Source organism: Hyla sarda, unplaced genomic scaffold (assembly GCF_029499605.1).
Source record: "Hyla sarda isolate aHylSar1 unplaced genomic scaffold, aHylSar1.hap1 scaffold_2293, whole genome shotgun sequence".
NCBI lineage: Eukaryota > Metazoa > Chordata > Amphibia > Anura > Hylidae > Hyla > Hyla sarda.
This window is the reverse complement of record NW_026608973.1, coordinates 17948-45102: the sequence shown is the minus strand read 5'-3', so window position 1 is coordinate 45102 and position 27155 is coordinate 17948. Positions and strand designations below refer to the sequence as shown.

General features: G+C 46.2%; 12 non-coding genes across 12 annotated transcripts; all 12 read right to left on the bottom strand.

Annotated features, from left to right (window-relative positions):
• Positions 1 to 1329: 1329 nt before the first annotated feature.
• LOC130321997 (U2 spliceosomal RNA) lies at positions 1330 to 1520 on the bottom strand. Its single transcript, XR_008867608.1, has one exon. It is a non-coding gene; the product is annotated as a U2 spliceosomal RNA (small nuclear RNA).
• A 2081-nt stretch (positions 1521 to 3601) lies between these two features.
• On the bottom strand, positions 3602 to 3792 carry LOC130321994 (U2 spliceosomal RNA). The gene has a single exon (XR_008867606.1). It is a non-coding gene; the product is annotated as a U2 spliceosomal RNA (small nuclear RNA).
• A 2098-nt stretch (positions 3793 to 5890) lies between these two features.
• Positions 5891 to 6081, bottom strand: LOC130321993 (U2 spliceosomal RNA). The gene has a single exon (XR_008867605.1). It is a non-coding gene; the product is annotated as a U2 spliceosomal RNA (small nuclear RNA).
• Positions 6082 to 8174: 2093 nt separating this feature from the next.
• LOC130321992 (U2 spliceosomal RNA) lies at positions 8175 to 8365 on the bottom strand. The gene has a single exon (XR_008867604.1). It is a non-coding gene; the product is annotated as a U2 spliceosomal RNA (small nuclear RNA).
• A 2084-nt stretch (positions 8366 to 10449) lies between these two features.
• On the bottom strand, positions 10450 to 10640 carry LOC130321991 (U2 spliceosomal RNA). Its single transcript, XR_008867603.1, has one exon. It is a non-coding gene; the product is annotated as a U2 spliceosomal RNA (small nuclear RNA).
• A 2083-nt stretch (positions 10641 to 12723) lies between these two features.
• Positions 12724 to 12914, bottom strand: LOC130321990 (U2 spliceosomal RNA). Its single transcript, XR_008867602.1, has one exon. It is a non-coding gene; the product is annotated as a U2 spliceosomal RNA (small nuclear RNA).
• Positions 12915 to 15004: 2090 nt separating this feature from the next.
• Positions 15005 to 15195, bottom strand: LOC130321989 (U2 spliceosomal RNA). The gene has a single exon (XR_008867601.1). It is a non-coding gene; the product is annotated as a U2 spliceosomal RNA (small nuclear RNA).
• Positions 15196 to 17292: 2097 nt separating this feature from the next.
• LOC130321988 (U2 spliceosomal RNA) lies at positions 17293 to 17483 on the bottom strand. The gene has a single exon (XR_008867600.1). It is a non-coding gene; the product is annotated as a U2 spliceosomal RNA (small nuclear RNA).
• A 2091-nt stretch (positions 17484 to 19574) lies between these two features.
• On the bottom strand, positions 19575 to 19765 carry LOC130321987 (U2 spliceosomal RNA). The gene has a single exon (XR_008867599.1). It is a non-coding gene; the product is annotated as a U2 spliceosomal RNA (small nuclear RNA).
• Positions 19766 to 21856: 2091 nt separating this feature from the next.
• Positions 21857 to 22047, bottom strand: LOC130321986 (U2 spliceosomal RNA). The gene has a single exon (XR_008867598.1). It is a non-coding gene; the product is annotated as a U2 spliceosomal RNA (small nuclear RNA).
• A 2089-nt stretch (positions 22048 to 24136) lies between these two features.
• LOC130321985 (U2 spliceosomal RNA) lies at positions 24137 to 24327 on the bottom strand. Its single transcript, XR_008867597.1, has one exon. It is a non-coding gene; the product is annotated as a U2 spliceosomal RNA (small nuclear RNA).
• A 2103-nt stretch (positions 24328 to 26430) lies between these two features.
• LOC130322004 (U2 spliceosomal RNA) lies at positions 26431 to 26621 on the bottom strand. The gene has a single exon (XR_008867615.1). It is a non-coding gene; the product is annotated as a U2 spliceosomal RNA (small nuclear RNA).
• Between the last annotated feature and the right edge of the window lie 534 nt (positions 26622 to 27155).

Here is a 27155-nt window from a genome sequence, read left to right as displayed (position 1 = left end):
ACATCACAGCACAGTGCTAAGGCTCCTGGGCCTGGACACAGCAGCGGCTGCAATATCTCAACGGAGAATACGTTTATATCTATGTGTGTGTGTGCGCATATATATATATATATATATATAATATATATATATATATATATATATATATATATTTCTCCGCCGAAATCACTTTTAAACCCATTTCACCTTTTTTTCCCTTCTCTTCCTCTTACTTTTTTTTCACGTTTTTTTACGTTTTTCTCCTTTTCGCCTCTTTTCTGGGCGTATTATTCTTCTTTTTCTTCTTTTTTTTCGTCTAATGCATACCCCATCAGTGCAGCAATGCTTATTCAATACCGCCAGCAGATGGAGACACTGGGGGATAATTTTCTAAGGATTTATACTGATTTTTCCTGTCTGAATTTGTCGCACAGAAAGTTGCAGGCCAAATATGTGTGACATTTCTGCGACTTTAGCTTCTAGAGCATTTTTACAACATTATACATAGGTGCTGAATACATAAAAAGCGACTGTTCAGCGACAGACAAGTCGCATCGGCTGAAAGTAGGCCAGAATGTCAGTCCATGTTGGAGCAGGTTTAGATACAGTCTAAAGCATAGATCTCAAAGTCTGTGCACAGAATTTAGCAAGGGCCTCGCACCTTCTGATGCATCAGGTAGGTGCACAATAGCATAGCCTAACCCTCTGTACTTTGGTCTATATTGATGCGGGACATAGACAGCCAGCTGATGACCAATCCATTAGTGCAATGGATGGCTGGAAGCATTTGTCTTTGCCTTTGCAATACCACAGAAGCAATGCATGGTCAATGTACAGCAATGACACACCTGTGTGAACAGCCAGGAGACCCCCCCCCCCCCCCCCCATGTTATGTTACATAGTTACATAGTTAGTACGGTCGAAAAAAGACATATGTCCATCACGTTCAACCAGGGAATTAAGGGGTAGGGGTGTGGCGCGATATTGGGGAAGGGATGAGATTTTATATTTCTTCATAAGCATTAATCTTATTTTGTCAATTAGGAACATTCAGCACCCACCCGCTATCAAGGCAGCTGCCTATCATGTCATGCCCTACCTGCACAGGTGTGCTGGCTACTCAAATGATCCAATTAAGGAGGCCATTTAGTCAGCAGCAGCAGAAGTCCTGTGCCTGGACGCTCCAACAGGGGCCAGACACAAGCAGAAGCAGAAGCAGCAGAAGCAGCAGCAGCACCACCTTTTGTTTTTTTGGCTGCAGCAGCAGCAAGGCCCACAGGGCTGGCTAGCTGGCTAGCCAGCAAGCAGGTAGCAATGAAAGTAGGAATCTTTCTTTTTAACCCTGTAAGGGGGTGGTGCACTGTACCCGAAGATACTGCCATATCGGGTCAATGCATAGGGCGACGGAAGCAAGCTTCGAAATCGGCCCCCGTTCTCAAAAATCCATTTAATATATGGTCCCCAGATAGGGGACGTATCAGATATTAAACTGATAAGAACAGATACTACACTTGATCTTAGCCAAAAGGCCGAGAAGCGATAACCGTGAAAGGGGCGGGCCCAACAAGGTCCCCTTCATGGGCACTATCACTGCTTGCTGTCAGGGAGGCTGCCAGACAATTTTCCATGCACACTCTGGGCTGGGGGGCAGTCAACCACCAGTACACACAGCAGAACCTAAACCCATACCATTATTGCTAAGCAGCAAGACAGGGGCCCATTGCACTCCCACGGGGCCTTTTTAAATGCAATCCATAACCCGGATTTGCCAGGAACCCTTCTTACTCCTCCTACTTGCATGTGACACTGGGCTTAGGATCTGCATAGGAAACACACACACAAGCACACACCTACCTTTGTTGCCTGCAGATGCCTCCTTGGCTGTCCCCAAACGGTATCAAACCAACACCCACGGGAAGCTGTAAGCATAGAGGACATGCCTGCACCCCATTGGACTTACCTGTGTGGGTTAAATCCGGGTTATTTGACAACCTATGGCGGTGATGGTTCTGCTCAGGCAGAGCAGTGCTGATGCTCCTCATAAAGCTGTCGCTGCTGTGAAGGTTCTAGGTGACATCACAAATCCCTATGGTTACATACACAACAAAGCTGGGTTGTTGTTGTTTACACTCTGCAAGGCCTGTGGAAGTGAGTGACATCATAGCACTGTAGTTCTGAGGGTTCAAGATGGATGCAACAATCTCCTGTTGCTTCTATGAAGGCCGTAATAGACGACATCACCAAACAGCTCCATAGTCACATACACAGCAAAGGAGAGATGTTGTTTACACCTAGTGATGTCAGTGGTATTGAGTGACATCACAGCACAGTGCTAAGGCTCCTGGGCCTGGACACAGCAGCGGCTGCAATATCTCAACGGAGAATACGTTTATATCTATGTGTGTGTGTGCGCATATATATATATATATATATATATATATATATATATATTTCTCCGCCGAAATCACTTTTAAACCCATTTCCACCTTTTTTTCCCTTCTCTTCCTCTTACTTTTTTTTCACGTTTTTTTACGTTTTTCTCCTTTTCGCCTCTTTTCTGGGCGTATTATTCTTCTTTTTCTTCTTTTTTTTCGTCTAATGCATACCCCATCAGTGCAGCAATGCTTATTCAATACCGCCAGCAGATGGAGACACTGGGGGATAATTTTCTAAGGATTTATACTGATTTTTCCTGTCTGAATTTGTCGCACAGAAAGTTGCAGGCCAAATATGTGTGACATTTCTGCGACTTTAGCTTCTAGAGCATTTTTACAACATTATACATAGGTGCTGAATACATAAAAAGCGACTGTTCAGCGACAGACAAGTCGCATCGGCTGAAAGTAGGCCAGAATGTCAGTCCATGTTGGAGCAGGTTTAGATACAGTCTAAAGCATAGATCTCAAAGTCTGTGCACAGAATTTAGCAAGGGCCTCGCACCTTCTGATGCATCAGGTAGGTGCACAATAGCATAGCCTAACCCTCTGTACTTTGGTCTATATTGATGCGGGACATAGACAGCCAGCTGATGACCAATCCATTAGTGCAATGGATGGCTGGAAGCATTTGTCTTTGCCTTTGCAATACCACAGAAGCAATGCATGGTCAATGTACAGCAATGACACACCTGTGTGAACAGCCAGGAGACCCCCCCCCCCCATGTTATGTTACATAGTTACATAGTTAGTACGGTCGAAAAAAGACATATGTCCATCACGTTCAACCAGGGAATTAAGGGGTAGGGGTGTGGCGCGATATTGGGGAAGGGATGAGATTTTATATTTCTTCATAAGCATTAATCTTATTTTGTCAATTAGGAACATTCAGCACCCACCCGCTATCAAGGCAGCTGCCTATCATGTCATGCCCTACCTGCACAGGTGTGCTGGCTACTCAAATGATCCAATTAAGGAGGCCATTTAGTCAGCAGCAGCAGAAGTCCTGTGCCTGGACGCTCCAACAGGGGCCAGACACAAGCAGAAGCAGAAGCAGCAGAAGCAGCAGCAGCACCACCTTTTGTTTTTTGGCTGCAGCAGCAGCAAGGCCCACAGGGCTGGCTAGCTGGCTAGCCAGCAAGCAGGTAGCAATGAAAGTAGGAATCTTTCTTTTTAACCCTGTAAGGGGGTGGTGCACTGTACCCGAAGATACTGCCATATCGGGTCAATGCATAGGGCGACGGAAGCAAGCTTCGAAATCGGCCCCCGTTCTCAAAAATCCATTTAATATATGGTCCCCAGATAGGGGACGTATCAGATATTAAACTGATAAGAACAGATACTACACTTGATCTTAGCCAAAAGGCCGAGAAGCGATAACCGTGAAAGGGGCGGGCCCAACAAGGTCCCCTTCATGGGCACTATCACTGCTTGCTGTCAGGGAGGCTGCCAGACAATTTTCCATGCACACTCTGGGCTGGGGGGCAGTCAACCACCAGTACACACAGCAGAACCTAAACCCATACCATTATTGCTAAGCAGCAAGACAGGGGCCCATTGCACTCCCACGGGGCCTTTTTAAATGCAATCCATAACCCGGATTTGCCAGGAACCCTTCTTACTCCTCCTACTTGCATGTGACACTGGGCTTAGGATCTGCATAGGAAACACACACACAAGCACACACCTACCTTTGTTGCCTGCAGATGCCTCCTTGGCTGTCCCCAAACGGTATCAAACCAACACCCACGGGAAGCTGTAAGCATAGAGGACATGCCTGCACCCCATTGGACTTACCTGTGTGGGTTAAATCCGGGTTATTTGACAACCTATGGCGGTGATGGTTCTGCTCAGGCAGAGCAGTGCTGATGCTCCTCATAAAGCTGTCGCTGCTGTGAAGGTTCTAGGTGACATCACAAATCCCTATGGTTACATACACAACAAAGCTGGGTTGTTGTTGTTTACACTCTGCAAGGCCTGTGGAAGTGAGTGACATCATAGCACTGTAGTTCTGAGGGTTCAAGATGGATGCAACAATCTCCTGTTGCTTCTATGAAGGCCGTAATAGACGACATCACCAAACAGCTCCATAGTCACATACACAGCAAAGGAGAGATGTTGTTTACACCTAGTGATGTCAGTGGTATTGAGTGACATCACAGCACAGTGCTAAGGCTCCTGGGCCTGGACACAGCAGCGGCTGCAATATCTCAACGGAGAATACGTTTATATCTATGTGTGTGTGTGCGCATATATATATATATATATATATATATATATATATATATATATATATTTCTCCGCCGAAATCACTTTTAAACCCATTTCCACCTTTTTTTCCCTTCTCTTCCTCTTACTTTTTTTTCAAGTTTTTTTACGTTTTTCTCCTTTTCGCCTCTTTTCTGGGCGTATTATTCTTCTTTTTCTTCTTTTTTTTCGTCTAATGCATACCCCATCAGTGCAGCAATGCTTATTCAATACCGCCAGCAGATGGAGACACTGGGGGATAATTTTCTAAGGATTTATACTGATTTTTCCTGTCTGAATTTGTCGCACAGAAAGTTGCAGGCCAAATATGTGTGACATTTCTGCGACTTTAGCTTCTAGAGCATTTTTACAACATTATACATAGGTGCTGAATACATAAAAAGCGACTGTTCAGCGACAGACAAGTCGCATCGGCTGAAAGTAGGCCAGAATGTCAGTCCATGTTGGAGCAGGTTTAGATACAGTCTAAAGCATAGATCTCAAAGTCTGTGCACAGAATTTAGCAAGGGCCTCGCACCTTCTGATGCATCAGGTAGGTGCACAATAGCATAGCCTAACCCTCTGTACTTTGGTCTATATTGATGCGGGACATAGACAGCCAGCTGATGACCAATCCATTAGTGCAATGGATGGCTGGAAGCATTTGTCTTTGCCTTTGCAATACCACAGAAGCAATGCATGGTCAATGTACAGCAATGACACACCTGTGTGAACAGCCAGGAGACCCCCCCCCCCCCCCCCCCCCATGTTATGTTACATAGTTACATAGTTAGTACGGTCGAAAAAAGACATATGTCCATCACGTTCAACCAGGGAATTAAGGGGTAGGGGTGTGGCGCGATATTGGGGAAGGGATGAGATTTTATATTTCTTCATAAGCATTAATCTTATTTTGTCAATTAGGAACATTCAGCACCCACCCGCTATCAAGGCAGCTGCCTATCATGTCATGCCCTACCTGCACAGGTGTGCTGGCTACTCAAATGATCCAATTAAGGAGGCCATTTAGTCAGCAGCAGCAGAAGTCCTGTGCCTGGACGCTCCAACAGGGGCCAGACACAAGCAGAAGCAGAAGCAGCAGAAGCAGCAGCAGCACCACCTTTTGTTTTTTGGCTGCAGCAGCAGCAAGGCCCACAGGGCTGGCTAGCTGGCTAGCCAGCAAGCAGGTAGCAATGAAAGTAGGAATCTTTCTTTTTAACCCTGTAAGGGGGTGGTGCACTGTACCCGAAGATACTGCCATATCGGGTCAATGCATAGGGCGACGGAAGCAAGCTTCGAAATCGGCCCCCGTTCTCAAAAATCCATTTAATATATGGTCCCCAGATAGGGGACGTATCAGATATTAAACTGATAAGAACAGATACTACACTTGATCTTAGCCAAAAGGCCGAGAAGCGATAACCGTGAAAGGGGCGGGCCCAACAAGGTCCCCTTCATGGGCACTATCACTGCTTGCTGTCAGGGAGGCTGCCAGACAATTTTCCATGCACACTCTGGGCTGGGGGGCAGTCAACCACCAGTACACACAGCAGAACCTAAACCCATACCATTATTGCTAAGCAGCAAGACAGGGGCCCATTGCACTCCCACGGGGCCTTTTTAAATGCAATCCATAACCCGGATTTGCCAGGAACCCTTCTTACTCCTCCTACTTGCATGTGACACTGGGCTTAGGATCTGCATAGGAAACACACACACAAGCACACACCTACCTTTGTTGCCTGCAGATGCCTCCTTGGCTGTCCCCAAACGGTATCAAACCAACACCCACGGGAAGCTGTAAGCATAGAGGACATGCCTGCACCCCATTGGACTTACCTGTGTGGGTTAAATCCGGGTTATTTGACAACCTATGGCGGTGATGGTTCTGCTCAGGCAGAGCAGTGCTGATGCTCCTCATAAAGCTGTCGCTGCTGTGAAGGTTCTAGGTGACATCACAAATCCCTATGGTTACATACACAACAAAGCTGGGTTGTTGTTGTTTACACTCTGCAAGGCCTGTGGAAGTGAGTGACATCATAGCACTGTAGTTCTGAGGGTTCAAGATGGATGCAACAATCTCCTGTTGCTTCTATGAAGGCCGTAATAGACGACATCACCAAACAGCTCCATAGTCACATACACAGCAAAGGAGAGATGTTGTTTACACCTAGTGATGTCAGTGGTATTGAGTGACATCACAGCACAGTGCTAAGGCTCCTGGGCCTGGACACAGCAGCGGCTGCAATATCTCAACGGAGAATACGTTTATATCTATGTGTGTGTGTGCGCATATATATATATATATATATATATATATATATATATATATATTTCTCCGCCGAAATCACTTTTAAACCCATTTCCACCTTTTTTTCCCTTCTCTTCCTCTTACTTTTTTTTCACGTTTTTTTACGTTTTTCTCCTTTTCGCCTCTTTTCTGGGCGTATTATTCTTCTTTTTCTTCTTTTTTTTCGTCTAATGCATACCCCATCAGTGCAGCAATGCTTATTCAATACCGCCAGCAGATGGAGACACTGGGGGATAATTTTCTAAGGATTTATACTGATTTTTCCTGTCTGAATTTGTCGCACAGAAAGTTGCAGGCCAAATATGTGTGACATTTCTGCGACTTTAGCTTCTAGAGCATTTTTACAACATTATACATAGGTGCTGAATACATAAAAAGCGACTGTTCAGCGACAGACAAGTCGCATCGGCTGAAAGTAGGCCAGAATGTCAGTCCATGTTGGAGCAGGTTTAGATACAGTCTAAAGCATAGATCTCAAAGTCTGTGCACAGAATTTAGCAAGGGCCTCGCACCTTCTGATGCATCAGGTAGGTGCACAATAGCATAGCCTAACCCTCTGTACTTTGGTCTATATTGATGCGGGACATAGACAGCCAGCTGATGACCAATCCATTAGTGCAATGGATGGCTGGAAGCATTTGTCTTTGCCTTTGCAATACCACAGAAGCAATGCATGGTCAATGTACAGCAATGACACACCTGTGTGAACAGCCAGGAGACCCCCCCCCCCCCCCCCCCCATGTTATGTTACATAGTTACATAGTTAGTACGGTCGAAAAAAGACATATGTCCATCACGTTCAACCAGGGAATTAAGGGGTAGGGGTGTGGCGCGATATTGGGGAAGGGATGAGATTTTATATTTCTTCATAAGCATTAATCTTATTTTGTCAATTAGGAACATTCAGCACCCACCCGCTATCAAGGCAGCTGCCTATCATGTCATGCCCTACCTGCACAGGTGTGCTGGCTACTCAAATGATCCAATTAAGGAGGCCATTTAGTCAGCAGCAGCAGAAGTCCTGTGCCTGGACGCTCCAACAGGGGCCAGACACAAGCAGAAGCAGAAGCAGCAGAAGCAGCAGCAGCACCACCTTTTGTTTTTTGGCTGCAGCAGCAGCAAGGCCCACAGGGCTGGCTAGCTGGCTAGCCAGCAAGCAGGTAGCAATGAAAGTAGGAATCTTTCTTTTTAACCCTGTAAGGGGGTGGTGCACTGTACCCGAAGATACTGCCATATCGGGTCAATGCATAGGGCGACGGAAGCAAGCTTCGAAATCGGCCCCCGTTCTCAAAAATCCATTTAATATATGGTCCCCAGATAGGGGACGTATCAGATATTAAACTGATAAGAACAGATACTACACTTGATCTTAGCCAAAAGGCCGAGAAGCGATAACCGTGAAAGGGGCGGGCCCAACAAGGTCCCCTTCATGGGCACTATCACTGCTTGCTGTCAGGGAGGCTGCCAGACAATTTTCCATGCACACTCTGGGCTGGGGGGCAGTCAACCACCAGTACACACAGCAGAACCTAAACCCATACCATTATTGCTAAGCAGCAAGACAGGGGCCCATTGCACTCCCACGGGGCCTTTTTAAATGCAATCCATAACCCGGATTTGCCAGGAACCCTTCTTACTCCTCCTACTTGCATGTGACACTGGGCTTAGGATCTGCATAGGAAACACACACACAAGCACACACCTACCTTTGTTGCCTGCAGATGCCTCCTTGGCTGTCCCCAAACGGTATCAAACCAACACCCACGGGAAGCTGTAAGCATAGAGGACATGCCTGCACCCCATTGGACTTACCTGTGTGGGTTAAATCCGGGTTATTTGACAACCTATGGCGGTGATGGTTCTGCTCAGGCAGAGCAGTGCTGATGCTCCTCATAAAGCTGTCGCTGCTGTGAAGGTTCTAGGTGACATCACAAATCCCTATGGTTACATACACAACAAAGCTGGGTTGTTGTTGTTTACACTCTGCAAGGCCTGTGGAAGTGAGTGACATCATAGCACTGTAGTTCTGAGGGTTCAAGATGGATGCAACAATCTCCTGTTGCTTCTATGAAGGCCGTAATAGACGACATCACCAAACAGCTCCATAGTCACATACACAGCAAAGGAGAGATGTTGTTTACACCTAGTGATGTCAGTGGTATTGAGTGACATCACAGCACAGTGCTAAGGCTCCTGGGCCTGGACACAGCAGCGGCTGCAATATCTCAACGGAGAATACGTTTATATCTATGTGTGTGTGTGCGCATATATATATATATATATATATATATATATATATATATATTTCTCCGCCGAAATCACTTTTAAACCCATTTCCACCTTTTTTTCCCTTCTCTTCCTCTTACTTTTTTTTCACGTTTTTTTACGTTTTTCTCCTTTTCGCCTCTTTTCTGGGCGTATTATTCTTCTTTTTCTTCTTTTTTTTCGTCTAATGCATACCCCATCAGTGCAGCAATGCTTATTCAATACCGCCAGCAGATGGAGACACTGGGGGATAATTTTCTAAGGATTTATACTGATTTTTCCTGTCTGAATTTGTCGCACAGAAAGTTGCAGGCCAAATATGTGTGACATTTCTGCGACTTTAGCTTCTAGAGCATTTTTACAACATTATACATAGGTGCTGAATACATAAAAAGCGACTGTTCAGCGACAGACAAGTCGCATCGGCTGAAAGTAGGCCAGAATGTCAGTCCATGTTGGAGCAGGTTTAGATACAGTCTAAAGCATAGATCTCAAAGTCTGTGCACAGAATTTAGCAAGGGCCTCGCACCTTCTGATGCATCAGGTAGGTGCACAATAGCATAGCCTAACCCTCTGTACTTTGGTCTATATTGATGCGGGACATAGACAGCCAGCTGATGACCAATCCATTAGTGCAATGGATGGCTGGAAGCATTTGTCTTTGCCTTTGCAATACCACAGAAGCAATGCATGGTCAATGTACAGCAATGACACACCTGTGTGAACAGCCAGGAGACCCCCCCCCCCCCATGTTATGTTACATAGTTACATAGTTAGTACGGTCGAAAAAAGACATATGTCCATCACGTTCAACCAGGGAATTAAGGGGTAGGGGTGTGGCGCGATATTGGGGAAGGGATGAGATTTTATATTTCTTCATAAGCATTAATCTTATTTTGTCAATTAGGAACATTCAGCACCCACCCGCTATCAAGGCAGCTGCCTATCATGTCATGCCCTACCTGCACAGGTGTGCTGGCTACTCAAATGATCCAATTAAGGAGGCCATTTAGTCAGCAGCAGCAGAAGTCCTGTGCCTGGACGCTCCAACAGGGGCCAGACACAAGCAGAAGCAGAAGCAGCAGAAGCAGCAGCAGCATCACCTTTTGTTTTTTGGCTGCAGCAGCAGCAAGGCCCACAGGGCTGGCTAGCTGGCTAGCCAGCAAGCAGGTAGCAATGAAAGTAGGAATCTTTCTTTTTAACCCTGTAAGGGGGTGGTGCACTGTACCCGAAGATACTGCCATATCGGGTCAATGCATAGGGCGACGGAAGCAAGCTTCGAAATCGGCCCCCGTTCTCAAAAATCCATTTAATATATGGTCCCCAGATAGGGGACGTATCAGATATTAAACTGATAAGAACAGATACTACACTTGATCTTAGCCAAAAGGCCGAGAAGCGATAACCGTGAAAGGGGCGGGCCCAACAAGGTCCCCTTCATGGGCACTATCACTGCTTGCTGTCAGGGAGGCTGCCAGACAATTTTCCATGCACACTCTGGGCTGGGGGGCAGTCAACCACCAGTACACACAGCAGAACCTAAACCCATACCATTATTGCTAAGCAGCAAGACAGGGGCCCATTGCACTCCCACGGGGCCTTTTTAAATGCAATCCATAACCCGGATTTGCCAGGAACCCTTCTTACTCCTCCTACTTGCATGTGACACTGGGCTTAGGATCTGCATAGGAAACACACACACAAGCACACACCTACCTTTGTTGCCTGCAGATGCCTCCTTGGCTGTCCCCAAACGGTATCAAACCAACACCCACGGGAAGCTGTAAGCATAGAGGACATGCCTGCACCCCATTGGACTTACCTGTGTGGGTTAAATCCGGGTTATTTGACAACCTATGGCGGTGATGGTTCTGCTCAGGCAGAGCAGTGCTGATGCTCCTCATAAAGCTGTCGCTGCTGTGAAGGTTCTAGGTGACATCACAAATCCCTATGGTTACATACACAACAAAGCTGGGTTGTTGTTGTTTACACTCTGCAAGGCCTGTGGAAGTGAGTGACATCATAGCACTGTAGTTCTGAGGGTTCAAGATGGATGCAACAATCTCCTGTTGCTTCTATGAAGGCCGTAATAGACGACATCACCAAACAGCCCCATAGTCACATACACAGCAAAGGAGAGATGTTGTTTACACCTAGTGATGTCAGTGGTATTGAGTGACATCACAGCACAGTGCTAAGGCTCCTGGGCCTGGACACAGCAGCGGCTGCAATATCTCAACGGAGAATACGTTTATATCTATGTGTGTGTGTGCGCATATATATATATATATATATATATATATATATATATATATTTCTCCGCCGAAATCACTTTTAAACCCATTTCCACCTTTTTTTCCCTTCTCTTCCTCTTACTTTTTTTTCACGTTTTTTTACGTTTTTCTCCTTTTCGCCTCTTTTCTGGGCGTATTATTCTTCTTTTTCTTCTTTTTTTTCGTCTAATGCATACCCCATCAGTGCAGCAATGCTTATTCAATACCGCCAGCAGATGGAGACACTGGGGGATAATTTTCTAAGGATTTATACTGATTTTTCCTGTCTGAATTTGTCGCACAGAAAGTTGCAGGCCAAATATGTGTGACATTTCTGCGACTTTAGCTTCTAGAGCATTTTTACAACATTATACATAGGTGCTGAATACATAAAAAGCGACTGTTCAGCGACAGACAAGTCGCATCGGCTGAAAGTAGGCCAGAATGTCAGTCCATGTTGGAGCAGGTTTAGATACAGTCTAAAGCATAGATCTCAAAGTCTGTGCACAGAATTTAGCAAGGGCCTCGCACCTTCTGATGCATCAGGTAGGTGCACAATAGCATAGCCTAACCCTCTGTACTTTGGTCTATATTGATGCGGGACATAGACAGCCAGCTGATGACCAATCCATTAGTGCAATGGATGGCTGGAAGCATTTGTCTTTGCCTTTGCAATACCACAGAAGCAATGCATGGTCAATGTACAGCAATGACACACCTGTGTGAACAGCCAGGAGACCCCCCCCCCCCATGTTATGTTACATAGTTACATAGTTAGTACGGTCGAAAAAAGACATATGTCCATCACGTTCAACCAGGGAATTAAGGGGTAGGGGTGTGGCGCGATATTGGGGAAGGGATGAGATTTTATATTTCTTCATAAGCATTAATCTTATTTTGTCAATTAGGAACATTCAGCACCCACCCGCTATCAAGGCAGCTGCCTATCATGTCATGCCCTACCTGCACAGGTGTGCTGGCTACTCAAATGATCCAATTAAGGAGGCCATTTAGTCAGCAGCAGCAGAAGTCCTGTGCCTGGACGCTCCAACAGGGGCCAGACACAAGCAGAAGCAGAAGCAGCAGAAGCAGCAGCAGCACCACCTTTTGTTTTTTGGCTGCAGCAGCAGCAAGGCCCACAGGGCTGGCTAGCTGGCTAGCCAGCAAGCAGGTAGCAATGAAAGTAGGAATCTTTCTTTTTAACCCTGTAAGGGGGTGGTGCACTGTACCCGAAGATACTGCCATATCGGGTCAATGCATAGGGCGACGGAAGCAAGCTTCGAAATCGGCCCCCGTTCTCAAAAATCCATTTAATATATGGTCCCCAGATAGGGGACGTATCAGATATTAAACTGATAAGAACAGATACTACACTTGATCTTAGCCAAAAGGCCGAGAAGCGATAACCGTGAAAGGGGCGGGCCCAACAAGGTCCCCTTCATGGGCACTATCACTGCTTGCTGTCAGGGAGGCTGCCAGACAATTTTCCATGCACACTCTGGGCTGGGGGGCAGTCAACCACCAGTACACACAGCAGAACCTAAACCCATACCATTATTGCTAAGCAGCAAGACAGGGGCCCATTGCACTCCCACGGGGCCTTTTTAAATGCAATCCATAACCCGGATTTGCCAGGAACCCTTCTTACTCCTCCTACTTGCATGTGACACTGGGCTTAGGATCTGCATAGGAAACACACACACAAGCACACACCTACCTTTGTTGCCTGCAGATGCCTCCTTGGCTGTCCCCAAACGGTATCAAACCAACACCCACGGGAAGCTGTAAGCATAGAGGACATGCCTGCACCCCATTGGACTTACCTGTGTGGGTTAAATCCGGGTTATTTGACAACCTATGGCGGTGATGGTTCTGCTCAGGCAGAGCAGTGCTGATGCTCCTCATAAAGCTGTCGCTGCTGTGAAGGTTCTAGGTGACATCACAAATCCCTATGGTTACATACACAACAAAGCTGGGTTGTTGTTGTTTACACTCTGCAAGGCCTGTGGAAGTGAGTGACATCATAGCACTGTAGTTCTGAGGGTTCAAGATGGATGCAACAATCTCCTGTTGCTTCTATGAAGGCCGTAATAGACGACATCACCAAACAGCTCCATAGTCACATACACAGCAAAGGAGAGATGTTGTTTACACCTAGTGATGTCAGTGGTATTGAGTGACATCACAGCACAGTGCTAAGGCTCCTGGGCCTGGACACAGCAGCGGCTGCAATATCTCAACGGAGAATACGTTTATATCTATGTGTGTGTGTGCGCATATATATATATATATATATATATATATATATATATATATATATATTTCTCCGCCGAAATCACTTTTAAACCCATTTCCACCTTTTTTTCCCTTCTCTTCCTCTTACTTTTTTTTCACGTTTTTTTACGTTTTTCTCCTTTTCGCCTCTTTTCTGGGCGTATTATTCTTCTTTTTCTTCTTTTTTTTCGTCTAATGCATACCCCATCAGTGCAGCAATGCTTATTCAATACCGCCAGCAGATGGAGACACTGGGGGATAATTTTCTAAGGATTTATACTGATTTTTCCTGTCTGAATTTGTCGCACAGAAAGTTGCAGGCCAAATATGTGTGACATTTCTGCGACTTTAGCTTCTAGAGCATTTTTACAACATTATACATAGGTGCTGAATACATAAAAAGCGACTGTTCAGCGACAGACAAGTCGCATCGGCTGAAAGTAGGCCAGAATGTCAGTCCATGTTGGAGCAGGTTTAGATACAGTCTAAAGCATAGATCTCAAAGTCTGTGCACAGAATTTAGCAAGGGCCTCGCACCTTCTGATGCATCAGGTAGGTGCACAATAGCATAGCCTAACCCTCTGTACTTTGGTCTATATTGATGCGGGACATAGACAGCCAGCTGATGACCAATCCATTAGTGCAATGGATGGCTGGAAGCATTTGTCTTTGCCTTTGCAATACCACAGAAGCAATGCATGGTCAATGTACAGCAATGACACACCTGTGTGAACAGCCAGGAGACCCCCCCCCCCCCATGTTATGTTACATAGTTACATAGTTAGTACGGTCGAAAAAAGACATATGTCCATCACGTTCAACCAGGGAATTAAGGGGTAGGGGTGTGGCGCGATATTGGGGAAGGGATGAGATTTTATATTTCTTCATAAGCATTAATCTTATTTTGTCAATTAGGAACATTCAGCACCCACCCGCTATCAAGGCAGCTGCCTATCATGTCATGCCCTACCTGCACAGGTGTGCTGGCTACTCAAATGATCCAATTAAGGAGGCCATTTAGTCAGCAGCAGCAGAAGTCCTGTGCCTGGACGCTCCAACAGGGGCCAGACACAAGCAGAAGCAGAAGCAGCAGAAGCAGCAGCAGCACCACCTTTTGTTTTTTGGCTGCAGCAGCAGCAAGGCCCACAGGGCTGGCTAGCTGGCTAGCCAGCAAGCAGGTAGCAATGAAAGTAGGAATCTTTCTTTTTAACCCTGTAAGGGGGTGGTGCACTGTACCCGAAGATACTGCCATATCGGGTCAATGCATAGGGCGACGGAAGCAAGCTTCGAAATCGGCCCCCGTTCTCAAAAATCCATTTAATATATGGTCCCCAGATAGGGGACGTATCAGATATTAAACTGATAAGAACAGATACTACACTTGATCTTAGCCAAAAGGCCGAGAAGCGATAACCGTGAAAGGGGCGGGCCCAACAAGGTCCCCTTCATGGGCACTATCACTGCTTGCTGTCAGGGAGGCTGCCAGACAATTTTCCATGCACACTCTGGGCTGGGGGGCAGTCAACCACCAGTACACACAGCAGAACCTAAACCCATACCATTATTGCTAAGCAGCAAGACAGGGGCCCATTGCACTCCCACGGGGCCTTTTTAAATGCAATCCATAACCCGGATTTGCCAGGAACCCTTCTTACTCCTCCTACTTGCATGTGACACTGGGCTTAGGATCTGCATAGGAAACACACACACAAGCACACACCTACCTTTGTTGCCTGCAGATGCCTCCTTGGCTGTCCCCAAACGGTATCAAACCAACACCCACGGGAAGCTGTAAGCATAGAGGACATGCCTGCACCCCATTGGACTTACCTGTGTGGGTTAAATCCGGGTTATTTGACAACCTATGGCGGTGATGGTTCTGCTCAGGCAGAGCAGTGCTGATGCTCCTCATAAAGCTGTCGCTGCTGTGAAGGTTCTAGGTGACATCACAAATCCCTATGGTTACATACACAACAAAGCTGGGTTGTTGTTGTTTACACTCTGCAAGGCCTGTGGAAGTGAGTGACATCATAGCACTGTAGTTCTGAGGGTTCAAGATGGATGCAACAATCTCCTGTTGCTTCTATGAAGGCCGTAATAGACGACATCACCAAACAGCTCCATAGTCACATACACAGCAAAGGAGAGATGTTGTTTACACCTAGTGATGTCAGTGGTATTGAGTGACATCACAGCACAGTGCTAAGGCTCCTGGGCCTGGACACAGCAGCGGCTGCAATATCTCAACGGAGAATACGTTTATATCTATGTGTGTGTGTGCGCATATATATATATATATATATATATATATATATATATATATATATATATTTCTCCGCCGAAATCACTTTTAAACCCATTTCCACCTTTTTTTCCCTTCTCTTCCTCTTACTTTTTTTTCACGTTTTTTTACGTTTTTCTCCTTTTCGCCTCTTTTCTGGGCGTATTATTCTTCTTTTTCTTCTTTTTTTTCGTCTAATGCATACCCCATCAGTGCAGCAATGCTTATTCAATACCGCCAGCAGATGGAGACACTGGGGGATAATTTTCTAAGGATTTATACTGATTTTTCCTGTCTGAATTTGTCGCACAGAAAGTTGCAGGCCAAATATGTGTGACATTTCTGCGACTTTAGCTTCTAGAGCATTTTTACAACATTATACATAGGTGCTGAATACATAAAAAGCGACTGTTCAGCGACAGACAAGTCGCATCGGCTGAAAGTAGGCCAGAATGTCAGTCCATGTTGGAGCAGGTTTAGATACAGTCTAAAGCATAGATCTCAAAGTCTGTGCACAGAATTTAGCAAGGGCCTCGCACCTTCTGATGCATCAGGTAGGTGCACAATAGCATAGCCTAACCCTCTGTACTTTGGTCTATATTGATGCGGGACATAGACAGCCAGCTGATGACCAATCCATTAGTGCAATGGATGGCTGGAAGCATTTGTCTTTGCCTTTGCAATACCACAGAAGCAATGCATGGTCAATGTACAGCAATGACACACCTGTGTGAACAGCCAGGAGACCCCCCCCCCCCCCCCCCATGTTATGTTACATAGTTACATAGTTAGTACGGTCGAAAAAAGACATATGTCCATCACGTTCAACCAGGGAATTAAGGGGTAGGGGTGTGGCGCGATATTGGGGAAGGGATGAGATTTTATATTTCTTCATAAGCATTAATCTTATTTTGTCAATTAGGAACATTCAGCACCCACCCGCTATCAAGGCAGCTGCCTATCATGTCATGCCCTACCTGCACAGGTGTGCTGGCTACTCAAATGATCCAATTAAGGAGGCCATTTAGTCAGCAGCAGCAGAAGTCCTGTGCCTGGACGCTCCAACAGGGGCCAGACACAAGCAGAAGCAGAAGCAGCAGAAGCAGCAGCAGCACCACCTTTTGTTTTTTGGCTGCAGCAGCAGCAAGGCCCACAGGGCTGGCTAGCTGGCTAGCCAGCAAGCAGGTAGCAATGAAAGTAGGAATCTTTCTTTTTAACCCTGTAAGGGGGTGGTGCACTGTACCCGAAGATACTGCCATATCGGGTCAATGCATAGGGCGACGGAAGCAAGCTTCGAAATCGGCCCCCGTTCTCAAAAATCCATTTAATATATGGTCCCCAGATAGGGGACGTATCAGATATTAAACTGATAAGAACAGATACTACACTTGATCTTAGCCAAAAGGCCGAGAAGCGATAACCGTGAAAGGGGCGGGCCCAACAAGGTCCCCTTCATGGGCACTATCACTGCTTGCTGTCAGGGAGGCTGCCAGACAATTTTCCATGCACACTCTGGGCTGGGGGGCAGTCAACCACCAGTACACACAGCAGAACCTAAACCCATACCATTATTGCTAAGCAGCAAGACAGGGGCCCATTGCACTCCCACGGGGCCTTTTTAAATGCAATCCATAACCCGGATTTGCCAGGAACCCTTCTTACTCCTCCTACTTGCATGTGACACTGGGCTTAGGATCTGCATAGGAAACACACACACAAGCACACACCTACCTTTGTTGCCTGCAGATGCCTCCTTGGCTGTCCCCAAACGGTATCAAACCAACACCCACGGGAAGCTGTAAGCATAGAGGACATGCCTGCACCCCATTGGACTTACCTGTGTGGGTTAAATCCGGGTTATTTGACAACCTATGGCGGTGATGGTTCTGCTCAGGCAGAGCAGTGCTGATGCTCCTCATAAAGCTGTCGCTGCTGTGAAGGTTCTAGGTGACATCACAAATCCCTATGGTTACATACACAACAAAGCTGGGTTGTTGTTGTTTACACTCTGCAAGGCCTGTGGAAGTGAGTGACATCATAGCACTGTAGTTCTGAGGGTTCAAGATGGATGCAACAATCTCCTGTTGCTTCTATGAAGGCCGTAATAGACGACATCACCAAACAGCTCCATAGTCACATACACAGCAAAGGAGAGATGTTGTTTACACCTAGTGATGTCAGTGGTATTGAGTGACATCACAGCACAGTGCTAAGGCTCCTGGGCCTGGACACAGCAGCGGCTGCAATATCTCAACGGAGAATACGTTTATATCTATGTGTGTGTGTGCGCATATATATATATATATATATATATATATATATATATATATTTCTCCGCCGAAATCACTTTTAAACCCATTTCCACCTTTTTTTCCCTTCTCTTCCTCTTACTTTTTTTTCACGTTTTTTTACGTTTTTCTCCTTTTCGCCTCTTTTCTGGGCGTATTATTCTTCTTTTTCTTCTTTTTTTTCGTCTAATGCATACCCCATCAGTGCAGCAATGCTTATTCAATACCGCCAGCAGATGGAGACACTGGGGGATAATTTTCTAAGGATTTATACTGATTTTTCCTGTCTGAATTTGTCGCACAGAAAGTTGCAGGCCAAATATGTGTGACATTTCTGCGACTTTAGCTTCTAGAGCATTTTTACAACATTATACATAGGTGCTGAATACATAAAAAGCGACTGTTCAGCGACAGACAAGTCGCATCGGCTGAAAGTAGGCCAGAATGTCAGTCCATGTTGGAGCAGGTTTAGATACAGTCTAAAGCATAGATCTCAAAGTCTGTGCACAGAATTTAGCAAGGGCCTCGCACCTTCTGATGCATCAGGTAGGTGCACAATAGCATAGCCTAACCCTCTGTACTTTGGTCTATATTGATGCGGGACATAGACAGCCAGCTGATGACCAATCCATTAGTGCAATGGATGGCTGGAAGCATTTGTCTTTGCCTTTGCAATACCACAGAAGCAATGCATGGTCAATGTACAGCAATGACACACCTGTGTGAACAGCCAGGAGACCCCCCCCCCCCCCCCCCCCATGTTATGTTACATAGTTACATAGTTAGTACGGTCGAAAAAAGACATATGTCCATCACGTTCAACCAGGGAATTAAGGGGTAGGGGTGTGGCGCGATATTGGGGAAGGGATGAGATTTTATATTTCTTCATAAGCATTAATCTTATTTTGTCAATTAGGAACATTCAGCACCCACCCGCTATCAAGGCAGCTGCCTATCATGTCATGCCCTACCTGCACAGGTGTGCTGGCTACTCAAATGATCCAATTAAGGAGGCCATTTAGTCAGCAGCAGCAGAAGTCCTGTGCCTGGACGCTCCAACAGGGGCCAGACACAAGCAGAAGCAGAAGCAGCAGAAGCAGCAGCAGCACCACCTTTTGTTTTTTGGCTGCAGCAGCAGCAAGGCCCACAGGGCTGGCTAGCTGGCTAGCCAGCAAGCAGGTAGCAATGAAAGTAGGAATCTTTCTTTTTAACCCTGTAAGGGGGTGGTGCACTGTACCCGAAGATACTGCCATATCGGGTCAATGCATAGGGCGACGGAAGCAAGCTTCGAAATCGGCCCCCGTTCTCAAAAATCCATTTAATATATGGTCCCCAGATAGGGGACGTATCAGATATTAAACTGATAAGAACAGATACTACACTTGATCTTAGCCAAAAGGCCGAGAAGCGATAACCGTGAAAGGGGCGGGCCCAACAAGGTCCCCTTCATGGGCACTATCACTGCTTGCTGTCAGGGAGGCTGCCAGACAATTTTCCATGCACACTCTGGGCTGGGGGGCAGTCAACCACCAGTACACACAGCAGAACCTAAACCCATACCATTATTGCTAAGCAGCAAGACAGGGGCCCATTGCACTCCCACGGGGCCTTTTTAAATGCAATCCATAACCCGGATTTGCCAGGAACCCTTCTTACTCCTCCTACTTGCATGTGACACTGGGCTTAGGATCTGCATAGGAAACACACACACAAGCACACACCTACCTTTGTTGCCTGCAGATGCCTCCTTGGCTGTCCCCAAACGGTATCAAACCAACACCCACGGGAAGCTGTAAGCATAGAGGACATGCCTGCACCCCATTGGACTTACCTGTGTGGGTTAAATCCGGGTTATTTGACAACCTATGGCGGTGATGGTTCTGCTCAGGCAGAGCAGTGCTGATGCTCCTCATAAAGCTGTCGCTGCTGTGAAGGTTCTAGGTGACATCACAAATCCCTATGGTTACATACACAACAAAGCTGGGTTGTTGTTGTTTACACTCTGCAAGGCCTGTGGAAGTGAGTGACATCATAGCACTGTAGTTCTGAGGGTTCAAGATGGATGCAACAATCTCCTGTTGCTTCTATGAAGGCCGTAATAGACGACATCACCAAACAGCTCCATAGTCACATACACAGCAAAGGAGAGATGTTGTTTACACCTAGTGATGTCAGTGGTATTGAGTGACATCACAGCACAGTGCTAAGGCTCCTGGGCCTGGACACAGCAGCGGCTGCAATATCTCAACGGAGAATACGTTTATATCTATGTGTGTGTGTGCGCATATATATATATATATATATATATATATATATATATATATATATATATTTCTCCGCCGAAATCACTTTTAAACCCATTTCCACCTTTTTTTCCCTTCTCTTCCTCTTACTTTTTTTTCACGTTTTTTTACGTTTTTCTCCTTTTCGCCTCTTTTCTGGGCGTATTATTCTTCTTTTTCTTCTTTTTTTTCGTCTAATGCATACCCCATCAGTGCAGCAATGCTTATTCAATACCGCCAGCAGATGGAGACACTGGGGGATAATTTTCTAAGGATTTATACTGATTTTTCCTGTCTGAATTTGTCGCACAGAAAGTTGCAGGCCAAATATGTGTGACATTTCTGCGACTTTAGCTTCTAGAGCATTTTTACAACATTATACATAGGTGCTGAATACATAAAAAGCGACTGTTCAGCGACAGACAAGTCGCATCGGCTGAAAGTAGGCCAGAATGTCAGTCCATGTTGGAGCAGGTTTAGATACAGTCTAAAGCATAGATCTCAAAGTCTGTGCACAGAATTTAGCAAGGGCCTCGCACCTTCTGATGCATCAGGTAGGTGCACAATAGCATAGCCTAACCCTCTGTACTTTGGTCTATATTGATGCGGGACATAGACAGCCAGCTGATGACCAATCCATTAGTGCAATGGATGGCTGGAAGCATTTGTCTTTGCCTTTGCAATACCACAGAAGCAATGCATGGTCAATGTACAGCAATGACACACCTGTGTGAACAGCCAGGAGACCCCCCCCCCCCATGTTATGTTACATAGTTACATAGTTAGTACGGTCGAAAAAAGACATATGTCCATCACGTTCAACCAGGGAATTAAGGGGTAGGGGTGTGGCGCGATATTGGGGAAGGGATGAGATTTTATATTTCTTCATAAGCATTAATCTTATTTTGTCAATTAGGAACATTCAGCACCCACCCGCTATCAAGGCAGCTGCCTATCATGTCATGCCCTACCTGCACAGGTGTGCTGGCTACTCAAATGATCCAATTAAGGAGGCCATTTAGTCAGCAGCAGCAGAAGTCCTGTGCCTGGACGCTCCAACAGGGGCCAGACACAAGCAGAAGCAGAAGCAGCAGAAGCAGCAGCAGCACCACCTTTTGTTTTTTGGCTGCAGCAGCAGCAAGGCCCACAGGGCTGGCTAGCTGGCTAGCCAGCAAGCAGGTAGCAATGAAAGTAGGAATCTTTCTTTTTAACCCTGTAAGGGGGTGGTGCACTGTACCCGAAGATACTGCCATATCGGGTCAATGCATAGGGCGACGGAAGCAAGCTTCGAAATCGGCCCCCGTTCTCAAAAATCCATTTAATATATGGTCCCCAGATAGGGGACGTATCAGATATTAAACTGATAAGAACAGATACTACACTTGATCTTAGCCAAAAGGCCGAGAAGCGATAACCGTGAAAGGGGCGGGCCCAACAAGGTCCCCTTCATGGGCACTATCACTGCTTGCTGTCAGGGAGGCTGCCAGACAATTTTCCATGCACACTCTGGGCTGGGGGGCAGTCAACCACCAGTACACACAGCAGAACCTAAACCCATACCATTATTGCTAAGCAGCAAGACAGGGGCCCATTGCACTCCCACGGGGCCTTTTTAAATGCAATCCATAACCCGGATTTGCCAGGAACCCTTCTTACTCCTCCTACTTGCATGTGACACTGGGCTTAGGATCTGCATAGGAAACACACACACAAGCACACACCTACCTTTGTTGCCTGCAGATGCCTCCTTGGCTGTCCCCAAACGGTATCAAACCAACACCCACGGGAAGCTGTAAGCATAGAGGACATGCCTGCACCCCATTGGACTTACCTGTGTGGGTTAAATCCGGGTTATTTGACAACCTATGGCGGTGATGGTTCTGCTCAGGCAGAGCAGTGCTGATGCTCCTCATAAAGCTGTCGCTGCTGTGAAGGTTCTAGGTGACATCACAAATCCCTATGGTTACATACACAACAAAGCTGGGTTGTTGTTGTTTACACTCTGCAAGGCCTGTGGAAGTGAGTGACATCATAGCACTGTAGTTCTGAGGGTTCAAGATGGATGCAACAATCTCCTGTTGCTTCTATGAAGGCCGTAATAGACGACATCACCAAACAGCTCCATAGTCACATACACAGCAAAGGAGAGATGTTGTTTACACCTAGTGATGTCAGTGGTATTGAGTGACATCACAGCACAGTGCTAAGGCTCCTGGGCCTGGACACAGCAGCGGCTGCAATATCTCAACGGAGAATACGTTTATATCTATGTGTGTGTGTGCGCATATATATATATATATATATATATATATATATATATATATTTCTCCGCCGAAATCACTTTTAAACCCATTTCCACCTTTTTTTCCCTTCTCTTCCTCTTACTTTTTTTTCAAGTTTTTTTACGTTTTTCTCCTTTTCGCCTCTTTTCTGGGCGTATTATTCTTCTTTTTCTTCTTTTTTTTCGTCTAATGCATACCCCATCAGTGCAGCAATGCTTATTCAATACCGCCAGCAGATGGAGACACTGGGGGATAATTTTCTAAGGATTTATACTGATTTTTCCTGTCTGAATTTGTCGCACAGAAAGTTGCAGGCCAAATATGTGTGACATTTCTGCGACTTTAGCTTCTAGAGCATTTTTACAACATTATACATAGGTGCTGAATACATAAAAAGCGACTGTTCAGCGACAGACAAGTCGCATCGGCTGAAAGTAGGCCAGAATGTCAGTCCATGTTGGAGCAGGTTTAGATACAGTCTAAAGCATAGATCTCAAAGTCTGTGCACAGAATTTAGCAAGGGCCTCGCACCTTCTGATGCATCAGGTAGGTGCACAATAGCATAGCCTAACCCTCTGTACTTTGGTCTATATTGATGCGGGACATAGACAGCCAGCTGATGACCAATCCATTAGTGCAATGGATGGCTGGAAGCATTTGTCTTTGCCTTTGCAATACCACAGAAGCAATGCATGGTCAATGTACAGCAATGACACACCTGTGTGAACAGCCAGGAGACCCCCCCCCCCCCCCCCCATGTTATGTTACATAGTTACATAGTTAGTACGGTCGAAAAAAGACATATGTCCATCACGTTCAACCAGGGAATTAAGGGGTAGGGGTGTGGCGCGATATTGGGGAAGGGATGAGATTTTATATTTCTTCATAAGCATTAATCTTATTTTGTCAATTAGGAACATTCAGCACCCACCCGCTATCAAGGCAGCTGCCTATCATGTCATGCCCTACCTGCACAGGTGTGCTGGCTACTCAAATGATCCAATTAAGGAGGCCATTTAGTCAGCAGCAGCAGAAGTCCTGTGCCTGGACGCTCCAACAGGGGCCAGACACAAGCAGAAGCAGAAGCAGCAGAAGCAGCAGCAGCACCACCTTTTGTTTTTTGGCTGCAGCAGCAGCAAGGCCCACAGGGCTGGCTAGCTGGCTAGCCAGCAAGCAGGTAGCAATGAAAGTAGGAATCTTTCTTTTTAACCCTGTAAGGGGGTGGTGCACTGTACCCGAAGATACTGCCATATCGGGTCAATGCATAGGGCGACGGAAGCAAGCTTCGAAATCGGCCCCCGTTCTCAAAAATCCATTTAATATATGGTCCCCAGATAGGGGACGTATCAGATATTAAACTGATAAGAACAGATACTACACTTGATCTTAGCCAAAAGGCCGAGAAGCGATAACCGTGAAAGGGGCGGGCCCAACAAGGTCCCCTTCATGGGCACTATCACTGCTTGCTGTCAGGGAGGCTGCCAGACAATTTTCCATGCACACTCTGGGCTGGGGGGCAGTCAACCACCAGTACACACAGCAGAACCTAAACCCATACCATTATTGCTAAGCAGCAAGACAGGGGCCCACTGCACTCCCACGGGGCCTTTTTAAATGCAATCCATAACCCGGATTTGCCAGGAACCCTTCTTACTCCTCCTACTTGCATGTGACACTGGGCTTAGGATCTGCATAGGAAACACACACACAAGCACACACCTACCTTTGTTGCCTGCAGATGCCTCCTTGGCTGTCCCCAAACGGTATCAAACCAACACCCACGGGAAGCTGTAAGCATAGAGGACATGCCTGCACCCCATTGGACTTACCTGTGTGGGTTAAATCCGGGTTATTTGACAACCTATGGCGGTGATGGTTCTGCTCAGGCAGAGCAGTGCTGATGCTCCTCATAAAGCTGTCGCTGCTGTGAAGGTTCTAGGTGACATCACAAATCCCTATGGTTACATACACAACAAAGCTGGGTTGTTGTTGTTTACACTCTGCAAGGCCTGTGGAAGTGAGTGACATCATAGCACTGTAGTTCTGAGGGTTCAAGATGGATGCAACAATCTCCTGTTGCTTCTATGAAGGCCGTAATAGACGACATCACCAAACAGCTCCATAGTCACATACACAGCAAAGGAGAGATGTTGTTTACACCTAGTGATGTCAGTGGTATTGAGTGACATCACAGCACAGTGCTAAGGCTCCTGGGCCTGGACACAGCAGCGGCTGCAATATCTCAACGGAGAATACGTTTATATCTATGTGTGTGTGTGCGCATATATATATATATATATATATATATATATATATATATATATATATATATATATTTCTCCGCCGAAATCACTTTTAAACCCATTTCCACCTTTTTTTCCCTTCTCTTCCTCTTACTTTTTTTTCACGTTTTTTTACGTTTTTCTCCTTTTCGCCTCTTTTCTGGGCGTATTATTCTTCTTTTTCTTCTTTTTTTTCGTCTAATGCATACCCCATCAGTGCAGCAATGCTTATTCAATACCGCCAGCAGATGGAGACACTGGGGGATAATTTTCTAAGGATTTATACTGATTTTTCCTGTCTGAATTTGTCGCACAGAAAGTTGCAGGCCAAATATGTGTGACATTTCTGCGACTTTAGCTTCTAGAGCATTTTTACAACATTATACATAGGTGCTGAATACATAAAAAGCGACTGTTCAGCGACAGACAAGTCGCATCGGCTGAAAGTAGGCCAGAATGTCAGTCCATGTTGGAGCAGGTTTAGATACAGTCTAAAGCATAGATCTCAAAGTCTGTGCACAGAATTTAGCAAGGGCCTCGCACCTTCTGATGCATCAGGTAGGTGCACAATAGCATAGCCTAACCCTCTGTACTTTGGTCTATATTGATGCGGGACATAGACAGCCAGCTGATGACCAATCCATTAGTGCAATGGATGGCTGGAAGCATTTGTCTTTGCCTTTGCAATACCACAGAAGCAATGCATGGTCAATGTACAGCAATGACACACCTGTGTGAACAGCCAGGAGACCCCCCCCCCCCCCCCCCATGTTATGTTACATAGTTACATAGTTAGTACGGTCGAAAAAAGACATATGTCCATCACGTTCAACCAGGGAATTAAGGGGTAGGGGTGTGGCGCGATATTGGGGAAGGGATGAGATTTTATATTTCTTCATAAGCATTAATCTTATTTTGTCAATTAGGAACATTCAGCACCCACCCGCTATCAAGGCAGCTGCCTATCATGTCATGCCCTACCTGCACAGGTGTGCTGGCTACTCAAATGATCCAATTAAGGAGGCCATTTAGTCAGCAGCAGCAGAAGTCCTGTGCCTGGACGCTCCAACAGGGGCCAGACACAAGCAGAAGCAGAAGCAGCAGAAGCAGCAGCAGCACCACCTTTTGTTTTTTGGCTGCAGCAGCAGCAAGGCCCACAGGGCTGGCTAGCTGGCTAGCCAGCAAGCAGGTAGCAATGAAAGTAGGAATCTTTCTTTTTAACCCTGTAAGGGGGTGGTGCACTGTACCCGAAGATACTGCCATATCGGGTCAATGCATAGGGCGACGGAAGCAAGCTTCGAAATCGGCCCCCGTTCTCAAAAATCCATTTAATATATGGTCCCCAGATAGGGGACGTATCAGATATTAAACTGATAAGAACAGATACTACACTTGATCTTAGCCAAAAGGCCGAGAAGCGATAACCGTGAAAGGGGCGGGCCCAACAAGGTCCCCTTCATGGGCACTATCACTGCTTGCTGTCAGGGAGGCTGCCAGACAATTTTCCATGCACACTCTGGGCTGGGGGGCAGTCAACCACCAGTACACACAGCAGAACCTAAACCCATACCATTATTGCTAAGCAGCAAGACAGGGGCCCATTGCACTCCCACGGGGCCTTTTTAAATGCAATCCATAACCCGGATTTGCCAGGAACCCTTCTTACTCCTCCTACTTGCATGTGACACTGGGCTTAGGATCTGCATAGGAAACACACACACAAGCACACACCTACCTTTGTTGCCTGCAGATGCCTCCTTGGCTGTCCCCAAACGGTATCAAACCAACACCCACGGGAAGCTGTAAGCATAGAGGACATGCCTGCACCCCATTGGACTTACCTGTGTGGGTTAAATCCGGGTTATTTGACAACCTATGGCGGTGATGGTTCTGCTCAGGCAGAGCAGTGCTGATGCTCCTCATAAAGCTGTCGCTGCTGTGAAGGTTCTAGGTGAC